Source organism: Fukomys damarensis, unplaced genomic scaffold (genome assembly GCF_012274545.1).
Source record: "Fukomys damarensis isolate Sample0158 unplaced genomic scaffold, DMR_v1.0_HiC HiC_scaffold_73637, whole genome shotgun sequence".
Taxonomy (NCBI): domain Eukaryota; kingdom Metazoa; phylum Chordata; class Mammalia; order Rodentia; family Bathyergidae; genus Fukomys; species Fukomys damarensis.
In genome coordinates this window covers 11,078-24,481 of record NW_022974549.1, presented here as the reverse complement: position 1 = coordinate 24,481, position 13,404 = coordinate 11,078, and the positions used below count along the sequence as shown (strand labels likewise).

At 34.0% G+C, this 13,404-nt stretch overlaps 1 pseudogene; it reads left to right on the top strand.

Moving 5' to 3' along the window:
• Positions 1–9,401: 9,401 nt before the first annotated feature.
• LOC117284990 lies at positions 9,402–9,510 on the top strand (annotated as a pseudogene).
• Positions 9,511–13,404: the final 3,894 nt, after the last annotated feature.

Below are 13,404 nucleotides of genomic sequence, written 5' to 3'. Positions count from 1 at the left end.
ATGGGTTCTTCAGAGTTTTATGGAACTTGGGGTTTTTTTTTCCTAGTGAAATCTTAACCAAACTTTACTATGTCTGTATACAGCAAAGTTTTCTTAATTAAAACATGGAAAGAGACAAAAATTCTACTTACTGGCCCCCCTGTGTCATTGAAGTCAGTAGTTAATTGGGGTAGGAATCTTGTTCCACCACTCTAACACTTACACTCCTGGTGGTCATCCAAGTAGTTTGCAAACCTCCTAGAGCCCCAATTTCTCTTTAAACCCACACTATATCCATGTGATATGAAGAGTACTATGCATGAAACCTGAAGGCCTAAAAAGAATGTGATAATATAAACACTATAAATACAATACTAATAATTTTACAGATATAAAAATATCATTTTTTGAGCTTTCTTCATATTAAGGATTATACTCATAACTATTTTCATCTCTAGTACACAGATGCAAAAATTGAAACATCACACAATTTTTTCAATTTCATGAATTTAAACAATAGTGGAATTTGAGACTTGAATTTGAGCAAAGTAAGTTAGAATTCAAAGCCTGTATTATTACATAGATCATTTGGGGGTAAATTTTTTCATATGTTAGTCCAAGTGAGAATATGAAGAAGAAAATTTTCTAATGACTTTATTTATGCATGGAGTCAATCAACAAATATATCTTTGGCTAGTCATTGTGCTAATAAATATGGGACTACAGCAGTGACAATACGGGACTGTATTCTACCCTCACACTACTTATCCTCTAGCACTGTCTTCCTCATCAGCAAATGACAGACTTAAACATTTGGTCTATTTTTCCGATCTTCTGTTCCCTGTAAAAGTTAGGTAGCATATAAGCTATTACTTTGGATTCTATTTTTTAGGCTTCTATTACCATATTAAACCCCAATATTATATTATACTAACTACTTCTTTTCAAAAGGAGAGAAGTACGGTCCTAATTCCATGGTTTGGATGGTTACTGCTAAGCAGACCGTTCTTTCCAAAGCCAGGAACTCCTCCAAAACAACCATAATGTCTGTGTCATTCCAGTGCAGATAAAAGCCGTAGCTCCCCATAGTTCTGTTGTACTCTTTTGGAATAGGAGTAGCTCACTCCTCAAGTCAGGCTTCTCTTCTCAGTTTCTCCTGGAAATAATCTCTAAATTAAAAAAAAAAACGTAACTACTTTATTTTATATTGTTTTGTTTTGTTTTTCTAACCTAACCTTTTCTTATTTCTTCTTGAAACTTATTGGCAAACTAAGGGTGCTTGCTCACAGAAGCTTAATTTGCAGCTGACTCACAGACCAACCTACTACTGAGAAGCCATATAAGTGACAAACAGATCAGTCGTATAGTCTTCATTTATTTGCTGGTGATGCACTAGGCTCAAGGCTGTATCTTTTTGGTTGGCCCTCAATCTGTGCGAAAGAGAAGCATCTTCTGTTAAATTTGTGCTTCTAATATTATTAACTCTGGTTGAGAGAGCCCTGATACATTATTTGCCAGAGAGAGAGATAGGAATCAGCACTTTCTTGTGCCTTCAATCTCTGGACTTCCCTGTGTAGAAAAGCAAGAAGTTGAAAGCACAGGCTATGGTATTGCCTAAACCTAACTTCAAATTCTGGATTTTCCCCTTGCTAATTTGACAAACTCAGGTGAAGTCTTTTAATGCTGTTAAGTCTCCCTTTCTTCTTTTCTAAAATAAAGAGAAACTATGTTATTTATAGTTTTTATGAAAATTAAATGACACCTATAGCTCAATTTTCTCTTTATTGCTTTTTTTAACCAAACAATGTAATAAATTGGACCTTAGAATATGGTAGCAAGAAAAGTGCTAACAGTTAATATTCTTTAGGAAAATGCTTAAGATAACATTGAATACCTTTTTTGTCTTTATGGTCTGGTACAGGGAAGCATTTCCTCTACTTCTCAGCACACATTTTACAATTGTCATAGTAATAAAGTAAACCAATATATCTAGGTTTTTGCCCCCACTTCCCAAAGTCCATGGATATTTATAGACCTGATTGATAATACTTAAGGAAAGAGAAAGTTAAAGAAAAACCAACTTGATTGTTGCATGCCCTCTGCTTACATCCATTCTATATTTTAATTTTTCAAACAATTTCATTTCAAAGATGAAGAAGTTGCCCCTTCAGACAACAGTTCTTGCTTCCCCATCCGACTGCATCTTGGGCTGCAACAAGGAGCTGTTGATTGCTACATTAACATGTAGACCATCACTTTTGAAAAGCTGCCTATTCAACAAACCAACTGTAACCTTAGATGTATGTTTTAAAAGCATGCTGGTAGACTACTTCTGGCCACCCACATTGCTCCCAAATTCTTTCTGATGTCAGTACTCTAAGTTTTCATTTTCTAAACCATTATTTCAACAGTGACCATCATTTCAATGTTAAAAGTTACTTCTGCTTTTGTTGAGAAGTCAGAAGATAATGCAGAATAATTTCTGTCTCACTAACATTTCTTTGTTTCTTCTGGATAGGAGAAAGAAGAGGTTTTCCCTCTCCTGCTAACAGCTGAATCCTTTGGTTTGTTTGGCCCAGTGGGGCTTTTGTTTCAATTGAGGAGAGTCCTGTTATTTTTCAAAGGCTTTTGTGTACAACAAAGCTTCCTGTGGTTCTGCTCAACCAGCACATTTTGCAGGAGTTAATGTCAAAAAGACTAAGTGTCGCACTGTGAAAGTGTGTTTTATGATCTTGTTGTTCTACCTCCAAATTACAGAAAGTGAACTCTGTTCCAGAATAAGGCATGGGCTCACCATCTTGGTTTTGTTTGTTTGATTTGGTGGTTGAGAGTCAGAGAAAAGAATGTCTTGGAAATTTTTAACAGCCTTTACCTGCTGTTTTTGACAAATAGCAATAATCTGACTAAAGAACATCTGTGGGCATAAAATGTTACTTTTCACCTGAAATTTTGCCTTCATTCGAGGTTGCTATTTTTCCTGATATGTTCAGGAAAGACTAGCTGTATATATAGTGCAAGCAAAATTAAGAAAAAAGTGAAATTACATATTGTTAGGTTAAAACAATGCAACCTAAAGCAATGCAACCTATTAATGCTCCAGATTTCCAAGGTATCGGGATGGCAATGATTTCTTTCTCAATTTGTAATTTGACCTGTAGATACTATTAGAACTTCAAATGTCTGAGGGAGTTAGTGCTGACAGGCATATCAGAGAGGAAAATCCTATCCTTACCAGCTGCATAAGGACCAAACTGGTGAAAGTTCTAGGACTTGCCAGCTCTTTGTTTTAAGAACCACTCCAACAGCACAGTCAGGTTAGCCTTTTTATAGAGAATTGGTTGAAATGCTAACTTTTGGAAAGAAAAGATTTACATCCTATACCAGTTTATAATAACTTATTATTTCTCAACATGTGGATTGAACATGATGAGGCCTGGTTGTCATTCTAAGTTCAGCTGCTGGACACGATTTTTATTTGTAGCTATGTATAACCACAAAAATTCTGAGTCTGAGCTAATTTTTCTATAAAATAAAAAGCATAATACTGGTATCAAAGTATGGTTTGCCAGCTTAAATAAGATAATAAATAGCAGGTAAAGGGACTAGCACATAGATACCTAACAGAGTAGATACTGTGCAAATGGCCAGGTATTATTATATGAGTTCTAGAATTAAGGTCATTCCTTCTTACTTCTCTGTTTGTCAAGTAACTTTCCATACCCCTTTGCTGACTTTGGATACCAGCTCACCCAAGGCCAACTTATTTCAGAAGTATGAAGGCCCAGCTTTCTTGGCATTAGGAACACTTAAAGGAGTACCCATACTGAGAAGTCACCCTCTAATTGTCCTGGTAATTGGCTGTGGTGCTTTAAGGCTTTGAAAATTGCTGTCACCAACAGAGCAGCCCCCACAATCTTTTAAGGGCAATGGTTATAATCAATCCACTTTGTATGCTGTCCTGCCAGAGCTGAATGCAAGATGGTATTCTGCAGAGGCTATGCAGATGGCAGTATAAATGTCCCTGCCCCCAAGGCAAACCCTGAAAATGCGAAAAAGAAAAAATAATCAAACAGTACAGTTGCATAAATAAACCTTATGATTTCAAAACATTAAAAATAAAATTGCTTTTCTTGTGTGCCTGTCCTTGACAGTGATCTCACGATTTTACTTGTATTGCCTTTCAGCTTATTTTATTTCCAGCTGTGACAGATAAAAGCCTTTAAATGAAGGGTGCTTTTTTTTCTCATACTCAAGTGCATATATATTAGTAAAGCTATGGTAAACTATTCTTATTTATACACCTGATTATTTCTATGGACATATGTATGTATACAATAAAAATATTTAAAAATACAGAGTCTGACAAAAATAAGAATATACACACTTTGGGAAAAGAAAAACGTGAAAATATTGTAATACTGTATTTATTGAGACAATTCAAGATTAATACAAGTTATGTTTGCCCTCTTCAACTACCAGAGGTGCTCAAAGTGGTGGCCTTTGGCTTCCAAACACTTATCAGTATGTTGAACTGCTGCTTGGATAACCTTGGCCACTGAGATTGCTGCACATGCATTTTCAGTTTCTTCTCTAAGGCCTGTCAGTGTAGTGGGTTTTCTGTGATATACAATATCCTCTAGAGTACCCCATACCAAGGAAACACCATCTGTTGAAAAACATCGTACTGTTTTTCTTTTCCTGGAGTGTGTATAAATTTTTTGGTGGAATGTGTATATACACACACACACATGTCATATATATATATAAAGATCAACATACCTACTTCTCCATATAAACGCACTTGTTTCCTATCGTTACGGTTTTGATCTAGGTTGTCTCCCAAAAGTCTCATGTGTATTGACGGTGAATGGATTGTAAGGTCACGGACACACTATATTCATCAGTGATTACTTCCTTGACACTTTGCTGTTCGGAAATGAGGATTGGGTAGAGGCAGTCCACAGAGCCATAACCTAGAAGGGTATATATCTCTCTCTGCACTTCTCCCTTCTCCTCCTGCTTTCTGTTTTTGTTTTTTGTTTTGTTTTGTTTTTTGAGACATGGTCTCACTATGTAGTTGAGACTACCTGGAACTCACTATATAGCCCAAGCTGGTCTCAAACTCACAGTGATCCTCCTGCCTCAGCCTCCCAAGTGCTGGGATTATAGGTGTGCGCCACCATATCCAGTTACTTTCTGCTTTTTGATGACCATGAAGTGAGCAGCTTTTTCTCCCTCAGGCACTTTCATTATACTACGCTACCTTGGAGCCAGCCAACCTTGGACTGAAATTTCTAAAACTGGAAATCAACATAAATCTCTCCTCCTTTAAGTTTCTGGTATAAAGTATTATGCACTAGTGACAGAGTGTAAGTAACTAAGTCACCCATGTATATATTTAGGAACATAAATAATAGCATGTATAATCTTCATTATATGCCTAGATTTTAAGCTTGATATTACATTGTTTTCTGTCTTCCAGCATTGTCCTTTTCTTTAATATTTCTATAGGAGTTAAGGACATTGAAAAGTCCAAGACTTCCCAAGTTTTTCTAGAGATTTTGTCATGAAAATCTCTGGCACTACATTTCCTCAGCTATCCCACAAGGACTTTTCCCTTGTGCCTTCCTATTTAACTCAGAAGTGGCCACTCCCTATGCCAGCTGGCTTTTTCCCTGTATCAGTTTGTAGGGCTGCTGTAGCCCACACAAAAGGGCTTTAAAAACTCAAATCTATCATCTCGCTTTTCTGGAGCTAGAAGTCTGAGTCACCATAGCAGCAGAGATGTTTCCTTCTGAGGGCTTGGAGGAACACTGTCCCATCCCTCTCTGCTGCCTCTAGTTTTGTGTGGATGGTCTTTGGCATTCCATGGCTTGGAGATGAATCACCTGAATCTCTTTTCCATCTTCACATGGCATTCTCCCTGTCTTTTGTCTGTGTCTTGTACGTATTTCTTTTTATAAGGACACAGTAAGATCGGAGGAGGGCTCACCCTAATAACTTCATCTTAGTTTAATCATCTGTTCGGACCTTGTTTCCAAATACAGTCATAGATATTGGAGGTTAGGATTTTGACATCTTTTAGGGGGACAAAATTCAACCCACAGCACTTCCTGTCTCTCAAATCTTCCTTACATTTTTTTGTCCCTAGGACTAGGCCTATCAGAGAAACTTGTCAACATCCCTGGTCATTGATTTTATAGAGAAACATTGCCCTCTCTATTTCACTCTCTCACAAGTATTTCATTTTGGGAACCTACTTTTGCAGAATTAAAACTTCATCAGAAATTTGCTCTAATAAAAAAGATGTAATTGGCCTAAAGGGAATTTTTGTATTCTTCTATACAACCAGATCAAACTAAAGTCAGCCTTTAAAAGGTAAAATAAAACCAGGTATGCAATATATTTTTCATACTTATATATGATTTCTACAAGTATGTGAACACATACTGAACAATTGACAGTATGTTGTGTTTAGGTTTTACCATTTTATTATGAAATAAAATAAGTTGCATAAAGCCACACAAAGTAAATATAGCTTAGCGAATTGTTTTAAGACAAATGTTCTGTAACTATTCCTTATAATAAAAATACAAATTTGCAAGCCATCAGAAGACATTTTTGCACTTATTGTAATCATAGTTTCTCTTTCCAAAAGTAACTAACTTTTATAGTAACATTATAAATCTGACCTTTTACAGTAACCACTTCCTTACATTTCCTTGTATTTGTTCATCCATTTAAATTTTTATATACCTATAAATATTATTGTAGTATTGCCCATTTTCAAGCTTAGCAAGCTGTGTCTTTTAAGTGTCTTGTGGTGCATATACCCCTACTCTCTCTCATACCTTATCTGCTGAAGAACTCACACCTGTAGGACTTCCCAGATCTACATGTCTCTGATACATACTCATGATGTAGTTCAGTGTGTCTCTCTATCTTCTGTATTTCCAAAAAACAAAGAAAAACTTGAAAGCTGGGTCGATACATATAGTCAGATTCATGTGTGATCTCTAAGACTATAGATGATTAAATTCTCTTGTATAAGGAAGCAGTTAATACTAGTTTTCACTTTTGTTTGTTAGCCATGGATATTCATTTTTAAGTTTGTTATTGTATTGAATATAAGAAATGGAGATATTGGGGCCAGGGATTTAGCTCAGCGACTCCGCTGCCTGCCTTGCAAGCTCAAGGTCCTGAATTCGATTCCTGGTGCCAAAAAAGAAAAAAGAAATGGAGATATTCTAGTTCTATTGGTTTTGGTTATCTGATAATTGTGTAAAGAAGAGCTTATTCTCATTGATTATAGTTGCATAATTTATTTAAGAAAGGCAGGATAGCTAATTGGTTCCTTCCTATAACCTACTCAGTTTTCAAGATAACAAGTAAGCTTTCTTGTAATCCTTAAAGATGCAATGTGTATTGTTATTATTATCATCATCATCATCATACTATTATCATCACATTATTATCATATTATTATCATCATTCTTAGTATGAATAACATTTTGAACTGGTGGATTTAAAAATAACTGGGACAAGAAGGGGGAAAAATCAAACAAAAATTCATTGGCCTATGTGAATGAAACTATTTAATGTATGGATAACTAAAGCATGAAAAGGAAAGAGGAGAAATAATAATGAAAAAAATAATAAAATAAAAATCTTGGCTAAAATTTTCCCAAATTTAATAAAAAACACCAATACCCAAATTCAAGAAATTCAGTAAACTCTCTACAAGATACACAGAAACAAATAAAACAAATCACTGTTAATAGACTAAGATGCACAAACATTTGCAAAAAAGCCAAGGTAATAGTAGTGATAGAAACAATAACACTATATAACAGAAGAATGAGATAATAATCACTGACTTCTCAATAGAAGCAATAAGAACCAGAAGTCAATGGAATGACATTTTTAAAACACTGAATGATAATAAATAAAATTTATTACTTAGAGCATTAACCACTGGCATATAGCACTAAATATATTTTCAGCTCTTTTAATCATTAGTACCACAGTTAACTTCATTGTCAGTATCATTCTCTAAGATGGTAGGGATGACTAAATGAATTTGGCATCTTTTCCTCAATACATAAAAGAACAAACAAAAAGATTGCTTTCTGACAGAAACAATCTCTGTGTAATGCTAGACCACCAGAACATGGTGATTACCCATTGATACTACTCAAAAAGAGATAGTTAGATCCATGAAGTTAAAACAACTGCACAAGATTGGCAACTCAGCCCTGTTTATTCAAGCGTGGATTTAGAAACTCCACCTTTATTAGATGCAGAATTTGTAAGCTATGCGTCAAAATATTTGTCCTCAAAATCATAATTAGAAAAAGGAAAAATAAAATTTAACCTAAAAGTAAAGAATTCCTTTTCATTCTTGACTAGTGTAATTTATATACGACATGATTTTAAAATCCTTCTGAATTAATACTTTTTCATTATTCATTTTGTTTGATTATCATCTGTGAACTGATAGGCAGACTATGCTCTATTAAAGCAATGCATTATTCAAATAGAAAAATATTTGAGAAAGCCATGCTTATTTATGCATCTTTAAGTGCTCCTCTTCAAAATTCATTGGTTTGTTATCTTCTCTGATCCTCCCAGTGTGGAATAATAATTCTCTACAATGTTGAGTTGACATGTTTTCTTCAAATGCCATAGTCTCTTTTTCTTTTGTTCAGAATTTTGTATACAGTAAAATTTAGTGCCTACTGGAGATTTTTCTAACTGGGACTCTACCCCAGTACCCACGCTAGGTTAACTCCTAATCTTTCCTCACAGTCCAGTAGAAAAAAAAAATGTATCAGAGAGTGCATATCTATATTTTCTCAAAACCTGGTGTGTTTATTCTTAATGTACTCTTGGCCATAATACAATAATAATTAAGACTTTAGGCTCTGGACTGATATTAATTTGTAATCCTAACTCTACTACATTCATTGTGTATGCCCTTGGGAATGTTTTACCTGACATCTTGTGCCTCTGTTTCCTCATCAACAAAATGAGAGTAGTGATTCTACCTATTTCTTAGTCTGATGTGACAAGAGAACATACATGTGTTAACAGAGCTCTGTACAAAATTCTGATTCTACTTGGCACATGCCTCTCATAGCTTGCATACTAGGTGATTAGTGAATAATTGTTACATGAATAAATTAAACTTAGTAAGCTCTGCCTCTTAATTTTAAAAAATCAATGTAATATTTATTGAGTACCTAATGTATAGCTTGACAGTAACATTTATTGAATGGTTGGACAGATAGATGAATGATTAAATAGATGAAGTCAATCTTGAATGTTATTCCATAAAAGGAAATTCATGTAAAATGACATAGTTGGAGGAAATTTCTTGTGAAAAATTAATGGATATTTACACTTGAAAACTTATATATTCTAGCTTTGCGCAGTGGCAGTATCATAGCCAATGAGATTTATCTGAGGCGTGATTATTACCAATTGAAAACTTATATATTCTAAAAGACAATCAGAGGAAGGGAAACTTCCAGAATGGGAGGTAACATTCTTGAGGGTAAAGATAACAGGCAGTGAAGATATTGACCTTTCTCACCTCAAACTGAATTCAAGATAAAGAAGGTTGTATAGGTTTATAGTGAAAAGACATCCACCTATTCAGACAATATTATTAATTTTACATTGGTAAAGAGAACTTGTATTCTCTAATTGTGCATTTTGCAGGAATTAATTGGAATTCCATCATCCCCACTTATCAACTCTAGTAATGTGAATGTATTATTAAACATGTTCAGATCTTCTAAATTGTTAACACTTGGTATAAAGATTACATAAAATTATGCATGCAAAACTCTCAGAATTGTACTTGGTACATGATGTGGTTTTTTTTTATTTTGTGAAAAAACAAAATTTTATAATAAAATAATAGAAGAGAACAGTAGTCATTTTTATAATAGTAAAATTTCATTGAAAAATACTGTTCAGTTATTGAAAAGATATTTTTGTTTGGTTTGGTTTCCCTTTTTTTCATTTCTTTTCTTGAGATAAGATCTTGCTATGTTTCCTGAGTTGGCCTTGTACTTGCAATTTTTCCACCACAACCTCCTGCAAAGCTGGCACTACAGGCATGTGCCACTTCACCCAGCATAAATAGATTCTTTAAGCATTTTATTTTCATTTAAAGCAAAAATGTATATTGAACTGTATTTTTTTCTTCAAAACAAACCACATTACTTCTAGATTTTTGAATTTTTGTCTGTTTTTATTCTCTTTTGCCCATACTAACTTGAAGTACTTTTTAAAACAGTGTTTTAACAAGTCTTTTCAAAGCATTTCCTCTTACATTTTAGATAAATAACTTTTAGATTAGAATTTTCTCATGTCATATAACAATTCATCAAATAATCTATAGCAACAAGTGACATAATTGACAAGTAAAGGAGCAATAAATGGATGAGATTAAAATATTGGTACATCTACAGCCATCCTGGATATCCGTGCCAATACACTTGGTAAGTGTGCAATTCCACTTGTTTGAGGCGCACTATAAGACAGTCTCCAGAATAGCATTCTTGCCCTAAACATTTATCATACACTGAATGATACATTTTGGTTAATTCAACAAATTCTTAACTACAGTAAGGAAATTCCTACTACAACCATTACTGCTATTTTCTATTAACTGAGATGTCAGGACTCTAATAATCTTCAGTCTCATATCCACATTTCCATAGAAATTTAGACATATTCCTTATGCAAAATACTAGTCCCCTTGTGTTATCATTAATTGTTCCATTATCTTCCATCCTAAGGACCATCCTTATTAAGTATTTGTCTTCTTTGTAAAGTTAGTTCCTATCCCCCAGTATGTACTAGGTATCGAGATAATCAGAAGTCCTGAGACCATGTACTTACTGTACCATGGTAAAAAAATAGAAGAATCTAAATTTACTTAAGTTAGGGAAAAATAGGTAAAAGAATTGTGATTGTTGACTTTGAAACCTCTGCTTTTACTTCAGATACTGCAACTAAATAACTTTGTGACTGAGGCGTTACTTCATTTTTCAGGATCTATGAATGCTGAGGCAGAACAGATGGTCCGGGGGGGTCTTATCTCAGTCAGTTGTTCTGTGTATTTGAAAGGTCATCATTCATGTGGACCTGTGAGCCAACTTGCTCTCTTTTCCTTCAGAAGACAGATGTGGAACCAGTGGTAGAAGTTATAACATCATAGCTATTTGATTAACATAGAATAAAAGGAAGTTTTTAATGGTTCCACCATGGCTACAAAGTACCCAAATAAGGCTATTGTAAATGATATATTTGTGAACACCACATATTAGATTGGGTTGGATTAGATAAACTCCAAGGTCTCTTTCAGTGATAAAACTATTTGATCATATAGGTCCAGGGCCAAAATAAAACACTCAACTTTTCCATTTAAATTTTCAAACTAACCTTTCTTTCTTACTGTTCATTCATATGTACTGCTTTACTGAGAGTAATTTTAAATTTACTTTTCTCCCCTTCAAACTGAAATCACAAGTCCTGTTTGATATCCTGAAAATTTTGACAGTAAAATTGAGACGAACAACAAATAGTCTTTTTGGTAGTCTGGAAAGAATCCCAACTGCCTTTTCCAACTGTATTCTGGAGTTTTCAGTAGGAAATCTACATGTAAATATCACAGAACACTACTATCAAAGTAATCTGTCAGTAGTCAAGATCAGTGACACTGGAAGCCTCATCAAGTTTTTCAGAGGCTATTTGAGTAAACAGGAACCCAGGGTAGTTTGACTCTTTTTCTCCTGTACTATGCATTTCTTGCCATAGAACAGGGTCTGTGTTTCTACCATTTTGCAACTGTTTCAAAACGAGCTGGAAAATATAAGGACACTTACACATGGCTTGAGACCAGAAAAACAATAATGTATTTGCTTTATGACAGATACTTCTATATTAAGGAAATTCTTTCTTTTTAGGTGCAACCTGATTATCTTCAAAAGTTATTAAGCAGGTTTTATTAGTCCTAAAAGGAAAGTTAAATGTCCATTTAAAAGATGGGACATTTGTTTTGTTGTTTTCTATATTTATAATTCTTGTGGGCAATGTTCTGCTCTTGGATTTCAATTAGGATAAGGGAGAAGCCTCATTCAACAAATTACTCTTCAAAAATCCAATTAATCGTAGCATTCTACAAAAATATATCTTGGGGTTTTTTTTTTTTCATTAAAACGTGTGCTATGGACCCACACTTCTTTCTTTAGTGGCCAGAAACTTTAGCTCTAACAGGTGACTATATTTGTCAATGCTGTGGTTTTAATAGCTATCTTGTACATTCACAGAACAGTCAAAATATCGTATTTGTCCACATTACTGTCTCATCTCCTAATATACAACATTATCCCTGAAGGACTAAGTCTTTCTCTGTCTCCAAATTATAGATTCAAATCATTTTTATTCTTAGATGCAGAGCCTTAACCTAGCACTATAAATTAACCTAAACTTTAACTGTTGTAAGTGACTGAAAACACTACCTGATAGGAATGAATCTTTTCAAAATCTAAGCTTTAACAGGAAAAGATAAAGCTTTTACTTAACTCCCTTACTATATTCTCTAAGTGCTTAGAAGAAAGACTATTATCAGAATCATGGAACAGTTTTAAATTCACTGATCTTGTTTAATTCCTTAGCTGTTGCAGTGTCCAAAAGGTTATTCATGCTTCTCCAAGTAAATAGAATTGCAAGAATGTAAATCACAAGACAGAAGCAAAAAGATTACATCACTTTGTGATTTGGAATGATTTGAAATACAGAATAAGAATTACTCAGAAATTAAAGATGCTTTCTAACTTGCTTGAGTGTGAAAACCCAGTAATTCAGGATATCCAGTTTACATATTAAAATTAATTGAATCAGAATTTCAACAAGCACCATCTAAGTTCAAAGAAAGCGTAAAATTTTATAATAACAAGTTTCACATGTTCACACTGTACAAATAAATATTTTGATTGCTCTTATTTTGCCATTGGTGTCAAATAGTAAAACTAATGGGAAGCTTTCAAAATTTGCACTGACATACTTCATTTGAAATAATTTTTAAGGAGCCATGGCTTTTACAAGCACATCAAATTTTATTCTTATTAAAATACACGATCCTCTGTTTTATCATTCAAAATAAATGTCATTAGTCATAATCACTGATATCATTGCCTAAAGCCTTTAAATACATCTAAAATGTAATAAAGTATGTTATTAAGATGAATTCTAGCTGACATCCAGTGTAAGAAAGATTAATAGTTTAATATCTTTCTTGTAACTTTTTTTCTGGATGATTTAAAGAAAACTTTTAAAAATATTATTGCTAAGACCAGTGGCTACTTGTAGTGTTTTCAAACAGGGAGACAAAAATAGCAGGAGACAAAA